The sequence below is a fragment of the Zea mays genome, chromosome 2, assembly GCF_902167145.1.
Source record: "Zea mays cultivar B73 chromosome 2, Zm-B73-REFERENCE-NAM-5.0, whole genome shotgun sequence".
Lineage (NCBI taxonomy): Eukaryota > Viridiplantae > Streptophyta > Magnoliopsida > Poales > Poaceae > Zea > Zea mays.
Genome location: NC_050097.1, coordinates 49,185,419 through 49,206,126, shown reverse-complemented (window position 1 = coordinate 49,206,126; position 20,708 = coordinate 49,185,419).

Here is a 20,708-nt window from a genome sequence, read left to right as displayed (position 1 = left end):
TACAGGTACTGGTCCCTGGTCAACGACATGGTTCGAGCTTGAGTTTTGGTCACCCTCTCCCCAAGAACGGAGCTGTGGTAGGTGACGATGGCCTGGATTCAGGTCTCATAGTGCATGTCCACGACGAGCTTCTTACAGCTCGTGGTGGCCACCATATCCGCCCTAGCCTCGTATCCAGCCTCACATCTGAAGAAATCCCGCATACAAAAATGATGTATCCATACATTATTTCAAAAATTTGCAACAAATGCGACATATTTTACATTATACTAAGACTTACCCACAGCTCTTGCTTCACCCGCTCCGCCTTGTTATTGAATTCCCGGCCGTCCCGGTCTACTGCATCGGGGGCGACAGCGTAGTGGTCGAAGGTGAAGGCTGGACCCGTCACTCCGGCGTACTCCACCAGTCCAGGGAAGTGTTCCCTGCACAGCAGGCCGAGGATGCCATTGGGGGGGCGATGATGACCCCCAGCATAATCCACAACCGTCCAAGACCTGTCTAAGTGATAAATAAAAAGTATTAGTTTATATTATGATTTTGAACACATATTATAAATAAAAATGAAGAACATAAAGTTACATACCTCTCCCCTTCCGGCCGAATCAGCGTCCGCCTGTCCCGAAGTATGGGACGCTGAGGAAGACTCACGGGACCTCGCAGGTAGATGCCCCTCGAACCTGAGGCGTCCTGCTCCTGGTCGTCGTCGTCCCGCTGCTGGTCGTCATCGACCTAAGGTGCCGCCTGCTGCTGGACAAGGTCGTCCTGCTGCGCCGCCAGCTGCTAGTCTGTCTCGTCCGCCGTCCTACTCCTCCCCCCCCCCCTCCTCCTCCTACTCAGCCAATTACCGCCGACCATATTTGTCCAAAAACCTGTAATTAAGAGTAAACAAATAAGAACATATAAAAATATGTATTTAAAAACAGGTGCCAGGTAAAAAGTCATATAGCATTACATCGATTAAAAATAATCTTCATATGTGTTGGGGTTAGCCGGATCATAACTCTCATCATCACTATCAACCATTTCAATCTCAACACCATCGGAAGACGCAACCTCGTTATTAATGTCATTGCCTTTAAGGATTACTAAGTCATTATCATTTTGCACCTCATCATCCTCCTCATCAATAACCATTTCAATATCTACGTCCATTCCGATAGCTTCGGTTAAGTCTATCTCAAATCGCCCTTCTAGCCCATCTTCTTGGAAGAATTCTCCATCATATGTGTCCGGGTCTAAGTTATAATCTTCATCATTAGGAACAGGTAACCTCCCGTGCGGCGATACCTTATACACAACATCCCAACCCTTAAGATGTTCTTTCGTTTGGCACGCATATGGGAGATAATACACTTGTGTGGCCTGTTGGGCCACGATATAGACATCGTCTCCTGGTAAGGTGGAATCTTGTCGAATTTCGACTATCCCAAGATTAGAATGTGTCTGTCTCGTCACTTAAGGGTCAAACCAATGACATTTGAATATCACTAGAGTAAGAGGTTTGGAACCATAAAAATTGAGCTCATATATTTCTTCGATTCGTCCAAAATAATCGACATTGTCAAGGCCGGGCATAAAGACTCCAGAACACGCTGTTTTCTGATTGGGCCGACTTTTGTCGTAGTTTGTTGTGCGAAAACGGTATCCATTGATGTCATACTCAGAATATTTCTTGACCCTATAAGCAAATCTGTTGGCTACTTGTCGTAGTTTGTTTGTGTTTTATACAATTTTTAAACACCTGGATGGCAAGTTCACGGCCATATTAAGTGAGCATGGTGCTCGAAGTTTCTGGTCCGTTCCTGAAATCGGTCGTAACTTGTGCTAAATAGCATGGATATAATTTTTGCATGCACGGTTTTCCAAGTTTCGAGTGACCTGCAGTTCAAATCTGAATTTTCCGAAAAATTCAAATAAACAAACTAAATCTACTAGTTATTGCAAACACTGTTATAATTGTTCCAAAATGGTACATGTAGGTCTACATAGTGTAGGAACATACCACAAAAAGTTTGGTGGCCAAAATATAAAAAATAAAAATATGGTTTGTCGAGTGTCTATAGAAGACACTCGGCAAAACCTTCTTTGCCCAGTCCTCGGCTCTCGGCAAAGAGTGACGACCGTCAGCATTAGGACGGCCGCTGACGGCCCTTTGTCGAGCGCTTTCTTTGCCGAGTGTGGTCCTGTGCCGAGTGTCCTACACTCGGTAAAGAGGCTCGTTATCGAGAGCCGAACTTTGCCGAGTGCGGCTCTCGGCAAAGCCCTCTTTGCCGAGTGCCCGACAAAAGGCACTCGGCAAAGAGTCCGACACTCGGCAAATCCTCGGATTCCGGTAGTGATATCACAAGGCACTCGGCAAAGAGTCCGACACTCGGCAAATCCTCGGATTCCGGTAGTGATATCACACTTTTCTCATGTATTACATCTACCCTAATAGGAATTGTCAGTGAACTGAGAAGGTTACAGCTGTGGGTACCGGCAAAACATCTTCCAAGATTTTATCATCAAAAGGAAAACTGACATAGTGGATCGACACAGCTCAGCCAAGTCTAGGAGCCCCTATAAATTTGAGTCAATAACTGAACCCCTTGGGCACTCCCTAGCGTGCCCTGAGGGCACAACGACCTTAGAGAGTATGGCCTGTAATCAGGTGCGCCTCTGATCAAGACGGTCACGGTCACACATATAATGTCGCTCTATCTTTTCACATACACGTACGACTTGTAGACAGCATGTCATTAGCATGTAATGCCATCTATAGGTGAAGCGCGGTAACACGCATTTCGTGCTATAGGCGCTTACTTGTACACAGTATAGATCTTGGTCCTTGATGCGTCGACCGTAAGGTAAAACAGTTGTTCATTAGCAGCGGAGATACGGTATACGTACATGCATCAGCAACTGAATCCTGCAGCACAATAGCAGGCCAGCCGTTTTTTGGATCGTTTCCCTTGTTGCCAATTAGAGATGGCAATGAGTAAATATCCACTGGATATTACTATCCCATACTCATACTCACGACACAAAAATAACTCAATCGGGTCACCCATATACACTGGCGGGTATGGATTTACCCCCATACCCGTACCCATGTGGGTATGGGTCACCCATCGGGTCACTCGTACCCACAAAAGCTAAACATCTATCAAAATATTATATGATACAAATGTCAAGTATATCCATCTAAATAACATTACAAAATTTCTAGCATCATATAACCATCAATTCAACGCACCAAAGATAATTGGATAAAATAGAAACACTAGGATAGTACTACATAACACATTATATATTCCATTACATGGTCATTAAATTGTCGTTAAGCCTTCTATGACATTATGGCCTAAAAGGTTGTTAAATAGTAAAAAAGATGGATGACTAAAGTCAAAGTTTATGCTTAGGCTAATTTTATATTGGGTATTTTATACCCACGGGTTAACGGGTATGGGTGAAGGCAAAACGTTCTAATACCCGTTTACCCATTAGGTGAAGATTTTTGCCCAATAACAGACCCGCGGGTAGAATATTTAGTCCACATACATACCCTAATGGAGTAAATACCCATCGGATATCGGGTCGCAGGTACCCATTGCCATCTCTATTGCCATCCCCCGCGCGCGCGGCTGCCTTCCCTCTTGGCTCTGCGTTGTTCGACTGCGAGATCTGCTGTCGACTACTGCTGCCTGCGTCTGCCTCTGCTGCATTCATTTGGCTCTTGACGTGCGCCGCGTCCTGCGCGCAGCCGAACCGGATTTGCATGCGATACTACACATGTACTACGTACGTATATATAAATGAATAGCGCGACCAAAATTTGATGGCACGAGATCGTGTCTCAGTTAATGAAGGAAGGACCCTACACCACACGGCACGAAGAAAAGGAGTATTCACGACGACAGCACGATTCCTGGGGGGCTTCATTTAAGGCCTGTTTTTGATACGAAACATACTATGCACGAAGACGTGGATCTTTTTGGAGCACGAAAGTAGCTAGCAGGGTCTAACTGTTTAGGGTTTCAAACGTACTCTCATGCAGTATCATTGTCATAAATATATTGCCTGTTGTTGTAGTACTACAATAGCTTTTGTTTTTCGAGGTCTAATTTCACCATGATATTAATAATTGTTTTGCCATTACCATTAATGATGCTTAATTTTAGCTCTACTAATTAGGGTGTGTATAACTCTGACACTGTTGCACGGTACTTCTAGTATAATACACAGCTAAAACATAATACTTGCGCGGCCGTCAGTCACCGACATGTTTGTTGGAGCGAAGGCAAAGACGCCACCCTTCGCTCGAGGCCTTCGCTGCAGCCGCTGGTCCGCCGGAGGCAAAGCGGGCAGGGACACCCTTCGCAGGACTCGGCGCTTTGACGAAGGCCTGCGGCGACGACCTCACACGACGCGGCCTCGTTCAGCCCCAAGGCCCACGTGTAATCCGGCCCATTGTAACGGGCCCCGCGTGGCCGCCTCTGTATTACGGGCCTGACTTGTAAAGGCAAACTTGTAATTACAGCTTGTAACCCTGCTTTATGGGAATATTCCGGGGATAAACTAGGCGTCTGAGGGCACATGCGTCCTTAACACAAGACGCTGGGCACTCAGACACCTATAAATACCCCCGCACAGTGCCCGTGAGAGGCTAGATCAACAGAGCTATTGCCCCCGTGCACGTAACCCTGTTGTCGCCATTGTTCACCCCCGTTGGCCCACTTGCAGCAGAGAGCAAGTTCCAACATTTGGCGCCCACCGTTCGTGCTACGACAAAACCACCCGCGATGGCACCCAAGAGAGCTAACCCCAAGGCTGACGAGGCTGCGAAGGCAGCACTGCTGGCCGCAAGAAAGGGCAAGGCCCTCGCCCTCACCCAATCCACCCACCAAGAGCCCATTGAGGACAATGTTCCCCACACCGGCGAAGACGACACCTTCCGCACCTGCGGAACCGAAGGACAGTCGCAGCCGCCCCCAGGCTTCGCCCCACTGGAAGGCGCCGACCTCACCGAGGATGGTGAGGCCCTCGGCGTCTCAACAGAAGAACAGCTGCAGCTGCGCGCCCTGCGCCTCAGGAACCGCAATCTCCAGAGGCAGAAAGAGATACTGGAGGCCAAGCGCCAACGTGTTTCCGCATTAGCCAAAGTGCGGCAAATGATACGCGACGAGGAGCAGAAAGCCCAAGACCTCGAGCGCGAGATCGCGCTGATGCAGCGCGAAGGCCACCTCGGTTTGCAGCAAGAACCACCCCTCCAACAACGCGCTCAGCCGGAGGACATGCGCGAAGGCTACCTCGGCCGACAGCACGGCCAACCCCTGCAGCACCGGGCGCAGCCGGAGAACCCGCGTTTCCCCCAGCATGACTACGCCCCCCAGCACGGCGCGCCATTCCAAGGGATCAACTACCTCGACGAGCGAAGTCCCCTGGCGCCACACCTGCAAGTGACGCCTTGGCCAGCCAACTTTCGAGCGGGGGCATACCCCAAGTACAACGGCAGCACCGATCCGGCGCAATACATCATGAGTTACCAAGTCGCCGTTGCATCAGCCGGAGGGGACGACGTCACAATGGCAAAGTCTTTCATCATCGCCCTAGAGGGCCCAGCACTCACCTGGTTCACCAGATTGCCCCCGCTGTCCATTGATTCGTGGCGAAGTCTCAGGGACAAGTTCCTCCTCAACTTCCAAGGGTACCGTCCAGACACCGACGCTTTGGCCGAGCTCTCGCTTTGCAAACAGCTGGAAAAGGAGACTCTGCGGGAGTATTACCGCAAGTTCTTAACACTCAAGTCACAGCTGCCCTCTGTCGACGATCAGATCGCTATCCACTACGCCATCAATGGCCTTCGGGCCGGCGTCCTCTACAGCCATTGTATCAGGGATCCACCCAAGAGCTTGCAGGAGCTATATCAGCTCTTCGAAAAATATGCCAAATCCGAAGAGCTCCACCAGCGCAAGGTCGAGTCGCAACGGAAACCCAACAGTCAGACTCCGCAGTCCAGCCGCACGTGGACAAGGACTTCGCAGCCAGACTCCAGTCGAGACAGCCGCAGTCAGCAGCAAGTCCACAACATCGTCAACCAACAGCCTGCTGCTGACCCCCCTCGCCGCCAGGAATATCCCCCCCAAGGCCGCGGAAATGGAACGCGCGGCAGGGGTCGAGGGCGGGCGCAGCAGCCGCCGCGCCGGTTCTATTGCCTTTTCCACGGCGAAGACTGCGCCCACCAGACCAAAGACTGCCCCGAGACGAAGGCCACCAGAGATAGAATGGCGAGGGCGCAGCCGGCCGACAATCCCAGAATTGTCGCGCATAACTACCAGCCACCCCCTCCACCATACGTCCACGCCCCCGCTCCGCATCCACCGCACCACGCTTACCAACATCATCAGGAAGTACAAATCGTACCTCCTCCACCCCCACCACCACACCAAAACATTCCCCATCCCCCAAAGCAAGAAGACTTCGCCGATCAACCTTATCGCGGAGTCATTCACATGATAACAGGGGGGTCAAGCACCGACTTCGACACCAAGCGGCAGAAGCGGGACCACTACCGCAGCATCAACCATGTCGCCGTCACTGGCCCAGTCGTGCAGACGAAGTGGTCCCACATACCGCTAACCTTCGACGCGCGAGACGTCGACCTGCGCAGCGCCCCCCACATCGACGCAATGGTCATCAACTGCAGCGTGGCAGGTTGGGACTTACACAAAGTCCTTGTCGACAACGGCAGTCAGGCGGACATCATCTTCCTCCACGCCTTCGACCGCATGGGTATAAGCCACAGCTTGCTGAAGCCTTCGGACAACCCGTTGTATGGTTTCGGCGGCAAGAGCACCTTTCCAGTTGGCAAGATAGAGTTGCCCCTCTCCTTCGGTGTAGCACCCAATGCCCGAAGTGAGCAAATAACCTTCGACATTGTCGACATGGTATATCCATACAACGCCATCATGGGCCGAGGCTCCATCAACAAATTCGAAGCCGCCATCCACGGGTTGTACCTATGTATGAAGATACCAGGCCCGCTGGGCGCCATCACAATCTACGGCAACCAGCAGACGGCGCGCAACATAGAGCGGGACTTCGTGCCCGGTCAGAGAAATGTACACTGTCTCACGACCCAGCACGAAGTCCCTGCGCCGGCTAGCCCAGCCGACAAGCAGCACGACAAGGCACAGTTGCAGTGCCAAGACGGGACCAAGACTGTCCCCCTCGATCAGGCCACGCCCAAGTAGACTGTAACTATCAGCGAAGACCTCACGTCACTTGAAGAAGAGAAACTTCTCTGCTGCCTGGCCAAGAATAAAGATGTCTTCGCCTGGTCTGCCCTCGATCTGGTCGGAGTCAGCCGAGCCATAATCGAACACAGCCTGGGGATTGACCCTTCGGTGCGACCCAAAAAGCAGAAGCTTCGCAAGATGTCAGATGAAAAGACAGAAGCCGCCAAGGCGGAGGTGCATCGCCTCCTGGAGGCTAAATTCATCGAGCCGGTGGCTTACCCCACGTGGCTCTCCAATGTTGTGATGGTGCAGAAGAAAAGCGGAAAATGGCGCATGTGCATAGACTTCACCAGTCTCAATAAGTCCTGCCCAAAGGATAATTTCCCGTTGCCACGGATCGACAAAATAGTCGATAGCGCGGCCGGATGCGAGGTCATGTCCCTCCTCGACTGCTTCTCCGGCTATCACCAGATATACATGAAGGAGGAAGACAAGGCCAGCACCAGCTTTATAACACCCTTCGGCACTTATTGCTTTGTCAGAATGCCGGAGGGTCTCAAGAATGCCGGGTCCACCTTCTCCAGACTCACCAAAACGGTGCTCGAAGGGCAGGTCGGCAGAAATGTATTCACATATGTGGACGACATCGTCGTCGCCAGCAAAAATAAGGAGGACCACCTCGCCGACCTGGCGGAAACATTCGCGAGCATGCGAGATGCACGACTCCGCCTAAACCCGGAAAAGTGCGTTTTCGGTGTCCGCCAGGGCAAGATATTGGGCTACCTGGTGTCCCGCCGAGGCATCGAGGCCAACCCAACCAAGATCCAGGCCATCGTCGATATGTCGCCTCCGCAGTCCGCCAGGGACGTCCAGCGCCTGACAGGCAGGATGGCCGCCCTCAATAGATTCATCTCCAGGTCCGCCGAGCGAAGTCTCCCCTTCCTCAAAACCCTCCGCGGCGCGAAGGACTTCGCTTGGGGACCGGAGCAAGCAGCGGCCTTCGCCTCATTAAAACAGTACCTGGCGGAGCTGGCCATCCTCACAAGCCCAGACTCCTCGCTCCCCTTATTGCTCTATGTCGCGGCTTCGCCGCACGCGGTCAGCGCGGCACTAGTGCAGGAGCAGACAGTCGAAGGCGCAGTCAGACAGTGCCCTGTTTATTATGTCTCCGAAGTCCTGACACCATCCAAATGCAACATGACAGAGCTGGAGAAGATTGCTTACGCAGTTGTTATGTCCTCGCGCAAGCTGCGCCATTATTTTGAAGCATTCAAGGTCCGAGTCACCTCGGACAGGGGACTCGGCGAACTATTCAGGAACCCGGAGGCATCAGTGAGAATCGCCAAGTGGGCAGCCGAGCTCTCCGGCTACCACATCAGCTTCGAGCCCAGGACAGCCATCAAATCGCAAGTCCTGGCAGACTTCGTCGTCGAGGTCCACAGTGGAACTTGCGGCTCGCACGCGGGGCCAAGGGCCCTGGCTGCTAAGGTGATCCGACAAGGGTTTTACTGGCCTGCAATGATCTGCGCCGCAAATCGAGTCGCAAGGTCCTGCGAAGCCTGCCAGAAGTTCTCTCCTCGGTCAGGCAACCCCTCGCAATACACAAAGCTGGTCGCCCATACATGGCCTCTTCAGCGCTGGGGCCTGGACATCGTCGGGCCCTTGCCCACCGCTCAGGGGAACCTCAAGTTCGCCTTCGTAGCCGTCGAATACTTCACCAAGTGGATTGAAGCGAGGGCTGTGTCCACAATCACATCAAAGACTGCCCAAAAATTCTTTTGGCAGAACATTGTTTGCCGCTTCGGAGTACCGTCCGAGCTAACAGTTGACAACGGCAAGCAGTTTGACAATCAAGATTTCAAGGATTTCTGTTTTTCCATTGGCACCAAGCTTGCCTTCGCTTCAGTCTATCATCCGCAGTCCAACGGAGTCGTGGAGCGTGCCAATGGGAAAATCTTCACAGCCATCAAGAAGATGCTCCTCGACGAGAAAAAGGGCAGATGGACCGACTTGCTACCGGAGGCAGTCTGGGCGCTGAACACAACCGAGTGCAGGGCGACCGGGTTCACTCCTTTCCGCCTTCTATACGGATCAGAGGCAATGACCCCGCAAGAAATAAAACACGGGTCTCCGCGCACAGCTCCGTCAGCCACCCCTGACGTGGATGAGCCAACCTCCAAAGATCTCATTGACGGAGACCGGGTCTTCGCCCTGCAGGCCTTAAACAAATACCAAGCCCAGACCAAAGCATGGCGCGACCGCGCAGTCATCCCAAAGGAGTTCAGCGCGGGGGACCTCATACTCATCCGAACAGCTCGGACGGAGTCCAAGGGCAAGCTGGAGCCCAAGTGGGAGGGCCCCTTCATAGTCAAGACAAAAGCTTCCCCCAGCGCTTACAGGCTCGCAACGCCAGATGGCGAGGACCTGGAGCACTCCTGGAACATTGACAACCTTCGTAAATTTTTTGTTTAATTCCTAGGGCTGAGTTCGCCCTTGTAATTCACCGCAAACAATCTTGTACCGGCCCGCACTCTTTTCCTCCCGGGGGGTGAGGTTTTTAACGAGGCGGAGCCATGTAATATATGTGAGAAAAATCCCCCGCAAAAGCATGTGTCGAAAAAAGACCGCGACAACGGTCTTCGGCATTCGACCAATTCGAAGTCACCGCGAGGCTAAGCGCTAGCCACCCTCGCGTGCGACCAATCCGCGCAGAAGTCGCCTAAGGGTGCAGCCGGACTTAGCACAACAAGTGCGCAAAAATCAAAGTCTATCGCGAAGACTATCCGCGCAGAAGTCGCCTAAGGGTGCAGCCGGACTTAGCACAACAAGTGCGCAAAAATCAAAGTCTATCGCGAAGACTATCCGCGCAGAAGTCGCCTAAGGGTGCAGCCGGACTTAGCACAACAAGTGCGCAAAAATCAAAGTCTATCGCGAAGACTATCCGCGCAGAAGTCGCCTAAGGGTGCAGCCGGACTTAGCACAACAAGTGCGCAAAAATCAAAGGCTATCGCGAAGACTATCCGCGCAGAAGTCGCCTAAGGGTGCAGCCGGACTTAGCACAACAAGTGCGCAAAAATCAAAGTCTATCGCGAAGACTATCCGCGCAGAAGTCGCCTAAGGGTGCAGCCGGACTTAGCACAACAAGTGCGCAAAAATCAAAGTCTATCGCGAAGACTATCCGCGCAGAAGTCGCCTAAGGGTGCAGCCGGACTTAGCACAACAAGTGCGCAAGAATCGAAGTCTATCGCGAAGACTAACCGCGCAGAAGTCGCCCAAGGGTGCAGCCGGACTTAGCTCCACAAATGCGCAAAAATCAAAGTCTATCGCGAAGGCTTTTCGCGCAGAAGTCGCCTAAAAGGCGCAGCCGGAGCCTACCGCAAAAACCGCCCAAGGGCGCAGCCGACCCAGTATGGCAAAAGCAGAAGCGACAGCAAGACCAATTATAATCACACTGGCACAGCACAATCAATCACACCAGTCAAAGTACACAGCGCCCTCGCAGGCACAAGCACGCGAGGGCACACTACTCCATTTAACAAACCCTTGCACATACACAAGCGAGGGCACCACGCCCTACATCGGCTCAACCTTAGGAATAATCCCCATCTCTCGATAATTAAATAACATTATCCTAAGCTCCTCACCAGCAAAAAGGCTTCGCAGCTCCCCTTCCCCCACACCCGAGACGGCCGGCAAAGACAGCAGCTCCTGCCGACCAACCCTACTAACGCGAAGCCGAGCCCCTTCCTCCGCACTAATCCTACGCTTCGCAACCGCCCTTCGTCGTCGGTGCCCGGTGCTAGGACCGGGCACGCCTGGCGCGTCCGCAGCATGTAGCGCAGCCTCCGCCGCAGCCTCGTCCAGGGCCGCAAAATAGTCCAAGTCCTCCTCCGACGACTCCTCGGTCCATTCAGCCGAGCTCCCAGAGTCAGTAAAATCAAAAAACTCAGAAACAGACCCACCACATTCATTTCCACCTTCCGCGGTCGAAGCCGCCAAAAAACCAGTAGTAGCGGTTGCGTGCGCAGGCCCAAAATCTTGAACCTGCGCAGCAACCAAAATTCAGTACATCATCCAAAAATCCCTCAACCCTAAACACCACCTACGCCACCTGCGAAGGCCCTGCCGCTGCGGGAGCCTCCGCCGCCGCCTCCGCCGTTGTCTCCGCTGGATCTTCAGCGCCCGGCACAGCAGCTGCGGGGGCATCAGACGCGCCTTCGGCCACCCTTGGGAGTAGGCCTTCGCCGGCCGCAGCAGGTACAAGGGCGCCTGGTGCATCTTCCGCGGTCACCGGGGCGACTCCAGTGGCGGCCTCCGCAGGGGTGGTCTCCGGCTCAGGCGGCGCGCTGTTCAGCGCCCCAAAATCGTCCACCCGCTCGCCGCGCTCCGCCTAAGACAAAACGTACAAAAATTCAGCAAACACACGCACAAACCGCATCCAGCAAGCACCGAGTAAACGACAACGTTACCTGAGCCCTTGCAGCCTCGGCCCGCGCCCGGACCACCTCTCGACCGTATGAACCCCACATCCGGTCATAGAGGGCCCCGCCGGACTCCTTCACCACGGGGTCTTCGACCTCAAAGATATCTCGCCCAAAATCTTCATCCACCTGGTCGAGGGCCTCAAAGTGCCGGCAGCCTTCGCGAGAGAGCGCGTTCATCGCTGCCTCGCAGGTGACCAGGGAGGTGAACGACATCAACCCCGCCAAGACAGTGGGGAGCTCCTGCAGTTCCTCCTGCACCCACTCCAGACAGCGAAGTCCGGCCTCTCGCTCCGGCACCTCGAAGTCGCTCGTCCGCACACCCAGCTCGCGATATGAAGTCATGAGCTGCGAGCGCGTCCGTTCGGCCTCCGCTCGCGCCGCGGCCTCGGCCCCCTCCGCGCGGCTCTCGAAGGCAGCAAGCCGCCGCTGCAGCTCCCCGGCGAGCTCCTTGGCGACATTGCCCTCCGCCCGCGCCAGCCTGGCCTCCGCCTGCGCAGACTGCTCCTTGGCGATGGCTTCGTTGGCCTCCCTTCTCTCCTCCATCAGCTGGCGCCGGAGGTCTGCCTTCTCCTTCTCAAGGGCGGCCACCTTCTCCGCCAGCTTGCGGCACTTGCTGTCGGAGGCCGACTTCTCACGGACAGCGTCCGCGTGTTGCGTCCGAAGTCTCTCGACCTCGGCAGACAACGTCGCCGTAAGGGCCCCCGACGCAGTACGGCTGGTGAAGTCAGCCACCTGCAGAACACACATAAGGCCCGTGTTAAAAAAAAAAAAGCTCGGCAGACCTGACTCAGCGCCTCCATTGCTCCTTTCAGCCGGCGGGTCGCCGCGTCCGCCTCGTCTCTGACCAACGCGAGGGCAGTCACCTCGCCTCCAGCACCAAGGGTCTCTACCCCCGCCTTCGGCGCTGGCGCAGCCGTCGCGACCGCCGCGCCAGGCACAACTAGAGCGAGCGGGCCCTCGTCCAACCCTGCAACGCATCAACAGATTAAAAAAAAATGTGTATACATATAGACTCACCCCCAAGATAATCCTCCACATCAATCTCAGTGCCGAAGTCGGCAACGCGTTTGCCGGGCGGCGGTAGCGATCGGGCCGCCTTCGCAGCCTCCGCCACTCCGCTGGCGGACGGCACCACCTTCGACAGCTTGGGGCCTCCGGCGCCCACCGTCGCCTCCGGCGCCTTGCCAGGCGCGGAGGCACCCGCCTTCGCCGGCAATGGCGGCTTGCCTCCGCCGGAGGCCTCAGCCAATTACCGCCGACCATATTTGTCCAAAAACCTGTAATTAAGAGTAAACAAATAAGAACATATAAAAATATGTATTTAAAAACAGGTGCCAGGTAAAAAGTCATATAGCATTACATCGATTAAAAATAATCTTCATATGTGTTGGGGTTAGCCGGATCATAACTCTCATCATCACTATCAACCATTTCAATCTCAACACCATCGGAAGACGCAACCTCGTTATTAATGTCATTGCCTTTAAGGATTACTAAGTCATTATCATTTTGCACCTCATCATCCTCCTCATCAATAACCATTTCAATATCTACGTCCATTCCGATAGCTTCGGTTAAGTCTATCTCAAATCGCCCTTCTAGCCCATCTTCTTGGAAGAATTCTCCATCATATGTGTCCGGGTCTAAGTTGTAATCTTCATCATTAGGAACAGGTAACCTCCCGTGCGGCGATACCTTATACACAACATCCCAACCCTTAAGATGTTCTTTCGTTTGGCACACATATGGGAGATAATACACTTGTGTGGCCTGTTGGGCCACGATATAGACATCGTCTCCTGGTAAGGTGGAATCTTGTCGAATTTCGACTATCCCAAGATTAGAATGTGTCTGTCTCGTCACTTAAGGGTCAAACCAATGACATTTGAATATCACTAGAGTAAGAGGTTTGGAACCATAAAAATTGAGCTCATATATTTCTTCGATTCGTCCAAAATAATCGACATTGTCAAGGCCGGGCATAAAGACTCCAGAACACGCTGTTTTCCGATTGGGCCGACTTTTGTCGTAGTTTGTTGTGCGAAAACGGTATCCATTGATGTCATAATCAGAATATTTCTTGACCCTATAAGCAAATCCGTTGGCTACTTGTCGTAGTTTGTTTGTGTTTTATACAATTTTTAAACACCTGGATGGCAAGTTCACGGCCATATTAAGTGAGCATGGTGCTCGAAGTTTCTGGTCCGTTCCTGAAATCGGTCGTAACTTGTGCTAAATAGCATGGATATAATTTTTGCATGCACGGTTTTCCAAGTTTCGAGTGACCTGCAGTTCAAATCTGAATTTTCCGAAAAATTCAAATAAACAAACTAAATCTACTAGTTATTGCAAACACTGTTATAATTGTTCCAAAATGGTACATGTAGGTCTACATAGTGTAGGAACATACCACAAAAAGTTTGGTGGCCAAAATATAAAAAATAAAAATATGGTTTGCCGAGTGTCTATAGAAGACACTCGGCAAAACCTTCTTTGCCCAGTCCTCGGCTCTCGGCAAAGAGTGACGACCGTCAGCATTAGGACGGCCGCTGACGGCCCTTTGTCGAGCGCTTTCTTTGCCGAGTGTTTGACACTCGGCAAACACCTCTTTGCCGAGTGTGGTCCTGTGCCGAGTGTCCTACACTCGGTAAAGAGGCTCGTTATCGAGAGCCGAACTTTGCCGAGTGCGGCTCTCGGCAAAGCCCTCTTTGCCGAGTGCCCGACAAAAGGCACTCGGCAAAGAGTCCGACACTCGGCAAATCCTCGGATTCCGGTAGTGATATCACAAGGCACTCGGCAAAGAGTCTGACACTCGGCAAATCCTCGGATTCCGGTAGTGATATCACACTTTTCTCATGTATTACATCTACCCTAATAGGAATTGTCAGTGAACTGAGAAGGTTACAGCTGTGGGTACCGGCAAAACATCTTCCAAGATTTTATCATCAAAAGGAAAACTGACATAGTGGATCGACACAGCTCAGCCAAGTCTAGGAGCCCCTATAAATTTGAGTCAATAACTGAACCCCTTGGGCACTCCCTAGCGTGCCCTGAGGGCACAACGACCTTAGAGAGTATGGCCTGTAATCAGGTGCGCCTCTGATCAAGACGGTCACGGTCACACATATAATGTCGCTCTATCTTTTCACATACACGTACGACTTGTAGACAGCATGTCATTAGCATGTAATGCCATCTATAGGTGAAGCGCGGTAACACGCATTTCGTGCTATAGGCGCTTACTTGTACACAGTATAGATCTTGGTCCTTGATGCGTCGACCGTAAGGTAAAACAGTTGTTCATTAGCAGCGGAGATACGGTATACGTACATGCATCAGCAACTGAATCCTGCAGCACAATAGCAGGCCAGCCGTTTTTTGGATCGTTTCCCTTGTTGCCAATTAGAGATGGCAATGAGTAAATATCCACTGGATATTACTATCCCATACTCATACTCACGACACAAAAATAACTCAATCGGGTCACCCATATACACTGGCGGGTATGGATTTACCCCCATACCCGTACCCATGTGGGTATGGGTCACCCATCGGGTCACTCGTACCCACAAAAGCTAAACATCTATCAAAATATTATATGATACAAATGTCAAGTATATCCATCTAAATAACATTACAAAATTTCTAGCATCATATAACCATCAATTCAACGCACCAAAGATAATTGGATAAAATAGTAACACTAGGATAGTACTACATAACACATTATATATTCCATTACATGGTCATTAAATTGTCGTTAAGCCTTCTATGACATTATGGCCTAAAAGGTTGTTAAATAGTAAAAAAGATGGATGACTAAAGTCAAAGTTTATGCTTAGGCTAATTTTATATTGGGTATTTTATACCCACGGGTTAACGGGTATGGGTGAAGGCAAAACGTTCTAATACCCGTTTACCCATTAGGTGAAGATTTTTGCCCAATAACAGACCCGCGGGTAGAATATTTAGTCCACATACATACCCTAATGGAGTAAATACCCATCGGATATCGGGTCGCAGGTACCCATTGCCATCTCTATTGCCATCCCCCGCGCGCGCGGCTGCCTTCCCTCTTGGCTCTGCGTTGTTCGACTGCGAGATCTGCTGTCGACTACTGCTGCCTGCGTCTGCCTCTGCTGCATTCATTTGGCTCTTGACGTGCGCCGCGTCCTGCGCGCAGCCGAACCGGATTTGCATGCGATACTACACATGTACTACGTACGTATATATAAATGAATAGCGCGACCAAAATTTGATGGCACGAGATCGTGTCTCAGTTAATGAAGGAAGGACCCTACACCACACGGCACGAAGAAAAGGAGTATTCACGACGACAGCACGATTCCTGGGGGGGCTTCATTTAAGGCCTGTTTTTGATACGAAACATACTATGCACGAAGACGTGGATCTTTTTGGAGCACGAAAGTAGCTAGCAGGGTCTAACTGTTTAGGGTTTCAAACGTACTCTCATGCAGTATCATTGTCATAAATATGTTGCCTGTTGTTGTAGTACTACAATAGCTTTTGTTTTTCGAGGTCTAATTTCACCATGATATTAATAATTGTTTTGCCATTACCATTAATGATGCTTAATTTTAGCTCTGCTAATTAGGGTGTGTATAACTCTGACACTGTTGCACGGTACTTCTAGTATAATACACAGCTAAAACATAGTACTTGCGCGGCCGTCAGTCACCAACATGTTCGTTTGGCTTTAATCCGTACCGTAACGGGTTATATTTCTTGTACGGTATTTTTGTTACAGCTACAACAGTCTCTTTATATCTTCCAACGCAACGTACACAGGGGCAGGAACACAGAGCGGCCTCCCAAGGCCGGCGCCCGGCGGGCCCGGCCACACGCGAACTGAATTCCGGGGATACGAGCAGCGCCAGCCACAGGGCCGGGCTAGAGAAATTTGAGGTCCTGTGCCAAATCTAAAGTAGTGTAATGTATGTTTTTATCAAAAATCGGTAATAACAATCTGCAACTTACAGTAATATATATTGCAATAGAATATATAAAGAAACATTTCTATTTTATTTGAATAACACCGTTCTTTTGGTGGGTTTTAAAGAAAATGTTGTACAATATGTTTATGTTCGATCTTCTCCGAAGCTTCACTCTCGAGTGCTATTGTGGCTAAATAATACGTTTTTTATCATAGTAGAACACAAATATGGATTTAGTAGCTTTAATTTAGAGAACTTCGTTCACGCAGACAAATATGTTAAGATTCTATGAAGATTTATTCTTTAGTGCAGCGCTCGGTAGTTTCACTTCAGCGCAGCGGTCTGGTAGGGAGGAAAATATGTGCTACATATTAAGATGTGTAGAAGATAATAAAACTAAAATATATACATCTGCTAAGTTTTGGGGCCCTCAATTTTTGGAGGCCCTGTGCGAGCGCACTGCTCGCACCTGCCTATGCCCGGCCCTGGCCAGCCATGGCGGCGGCGGCGCCCGGAAGGAGGAGGATCTCGGTGCATATATTTTTTTTTTGGCTGCGAGCGCGTGGACGCTTGCGTGGGAGTGGGATCCCGTCGTTAGCGAATAGCGAATCGAGGGCAGCTGGCTGCCGACGGTACGCATGTCGCATGACGTGAACACAGTGACGCAGCAGCGCGCTGCAGAGGATCCCCGGCGCGGCCGCGCGGCCCAGGTGATGAAGCCGGGAAATAATGGACGGATAAATTGCACGTCCGGCCGGCGCGCACATTTTTGCTGATCGTCTGCATATGGACCAGCGTACGCAGGGTCAGGAGCCTAGTGAGGACCATTGGAGCCGGGATAAATTTACCCTACAACATCGTCCCATTGTAGTATTTTTTTAGATAATAGCTAGTGTGGGAATTCCATTTTTCCAAGAGATTGATATTTATTGGTACAAATTATATTAATATTATTTTCGTTCAGAGAGGCTACTTTTTAACTGTGGCGTAAGCTAGTTGACAATATAGTTATTATTTAAACAATAGTTTCTAGGGGTTGGAGGGAGAGGTTACATTTGTATTTGAAGTTTGATGAAGACGAGCTTGAAATTGAAACTGTAGAGCTCAATGGAAGTACAACTTCAAAAAATTATTTTCACATTCTTGGATTATAAAATTCAGTAACTAATGGGAAGGCACCCAACCGTTTTTTTTTTACATCCTAGAGGTTTACTCCTTTGCTCCAAAGTTGGAAGCGCATCTATTTTGTTTTGTTTGTTTGTTTTGAAAGGATACCCGAAAAGCAACCCACTATACATATATGTATCATGAGCGGGTGACGTGCGCGAAAGAGAGGAAAAAAAAGGATGTCCTTTATTAGAGCTTTCTGTTGATATTGTTCTCCCCAAAGGCGTTCGATGCATAGCATAGATAGCGCATGCGTGTCGCGCCTGCATCAGGGCATCATAATGAGGAAAGGCACGTACAGCACAGCAGGAGGTAAAGGGCGAGAAGAGACCGCAGCAACAGCATCAAGGCGCTCCGATTTGCCTTTTGAGAGATCTCTCTCGGCATTTTGACCTGGACGGCTGGGCGAAAAGCTCCGCCGCAGATCTCCTCCAGCTCCAGCCCGATCTTTTGACCCGCCGCGCCGGTCCGGTCGGTTGGCTTTGGCTGGCTGCGACTGCGAATCTAGACGGGACGGCCATTATACGCTGGCCACCACCACCACATGCATGCCCCCGCTGTCGTCGTCGTTGCTTGCACAGCACACCATATCGCGTGCCTTTACTGCTCTGCTACTACTACAAAGGAAGGGACGACTGGACGAGCGAGCGCCGGTGGTGACGACGAAGAACATGGGATGGGAGGCAGCGAGGCATGGCCATGGCCTACTACGTGCGTACCGTCCGGCTGAACTGGTAGGAGTACGCGGGGTGGGGTTATGTTGACGCCTTTTCGGAGCGCCAAATAGTCAAGAAGAACCGGCGGCGGTGCTCTCTGGTCAGGCGCGGACGGTCCGCGGCCTGGGGCCGGACGGTCCGCGACCTGGCGCAGGGGCTAAGTTTTCCTGCCTGACGTCCGGACGGTCCGCGCGTGTGCAGTGGCGGCGGAAGATCGCCGGCGGCACCTGGATCTCGCTCCTGGGAGGGACCCCGTCGGGGAGGAGAGATCCTAGGGGTCGTCTAGGCTCTGGCCGGCCGACCTAGACTCCTCTAATCGACGTAGAGTCGAGGAGAGGCGGAGAATTTGGGGATCGAGAGGCTAAACTAGAACTAGACTAGAACTACTCCTAATTGTACTGGAAATAAATGCGAATAGAAGTTGTATTGATTCGATTGTTGATTACAAATCGGCCGTAGGCCTCTCTTTTTATAGAGGAGGGGGGCTGGACCCTTTACACGACCGGATTCCGAGCTAATTCCGTGGATATAGCTAACAAACATAGCACAAAACTCGGAACCCTAATCTATTCTGCGCGTGCGCGGACCGTCCGGCCCACAGGCGCGGACCGTCCGGACCGCGGACCGTCCGGCCTCAGGGCCGGACCGTCCGCACCTCATTTTGGTGCTCAACATATGCCCCCCTGCCTTTTGGTGGAGCTGAGCAAACCAAAAGCAAATAACTCGATGAGATTACATCGGTTCTCTTAGGCATCTTGCCACATACTAGGATGATACTATTTGAGGAAACGCCCATTCAAAGCCTTAGGCAAAAATCCTTGCCTTGTAATGTTTGTAGCAAATAGGCGTTGCCAGACATCACTTGTTTTACTTTATAAGGACCCTCCCAGCTTGGCGACCATTTCCCGAACTTCCGGTCCTTATTCCTTAGAGGCAGAATAGTCTTCCACACCAGGTCCCCTACTTGAAATGATTTTGCTTTGACCTTCTTGTTGTAGGCCCTGGCTACCATGATCTTGTCCTTTTCTATTGCTCCCAAAGCTATCATCCTCTTGTCGGTCACCTCATCAATATTATCCATCATTGAATTATAATAATCAGTAGCATTTAAATCATTTTGTCTGGCGAACCTGACAGCATTCAAACTTATCTCCACAGGCAACACTGCTTCCTGACCATAGACAAGCTCAAAAGGAGACACTTGAGTAGACCTATGTTTAGATATCCTATGAGCCCATAAAGCTTCAGACAAAATCTTATGCCAATGTTTAGGATTATCAGATATCTTCTTTTTTATCAAATTAATCAATGTCCTATTACTAGACTCGGCCTGTCCATTGGCCTGAGCATAATATGGAGATGAATTAAGCAGCTTAATTCTGTATAATTCAGCAAATTCACGTACCTCCTTTGACATGAAAGAAGTACCTTGATCTGTAGTTAAGGTCTGGGGAATGCCGAATCTATGAATAATATGCTCAGTTATAAACTCAATTACCTCCTTGTGTGTCATGTTCTTTAGAGCAACGGCTTCAGTCCATTTGGTGAAGTAGTCAGTGGCAACTAACACAAACCGATGCCCCTTTGAGGATGAAGGATGAATTTCTCCAATAAAGTCTAATCCCCATCCTCTGAACGGCCAAGGCTTGATGATAGGATGTAATTCGGCTGCAGGGACTAACTGTAGGTCGCCGAATTTTTGACACACTTGGCAACCCTTGTAGTACTTGAAACAATCAGCTATCATACTAGGCCAATAAAAACCAGACCTTCGCAACAACCACTTCATCTTTGGAGCTGATTGATGAGTACCACAAATTCCTTCATGTACTTCGGCCATGGCTAATATAGCATCATCTGGGCCCAAGCACTTAAGCAGGATATCATTGACTGTTCGGCGGTAAAGTTCATCACTCATCAAAACATACTTGAAAGCTGTTCGCCGAATGTTCTTATCTGTCCTTATATTGGGATTTCGTAGATAATTAAGTATAGGTGTCCTCCAATCACTTGCATCGGCCTCATTGTCGGCCGAATTGATCAAAAGAACATTTCTGGTAACCCCGGACGGTCCGGCGTCATCACGCGGACGGTCTGCGACCTGGGATTTTGGCTTTGCACCGGTTATCAGATTTTCAGTTTTGTGAAACTTTCCTCTCTTTATCC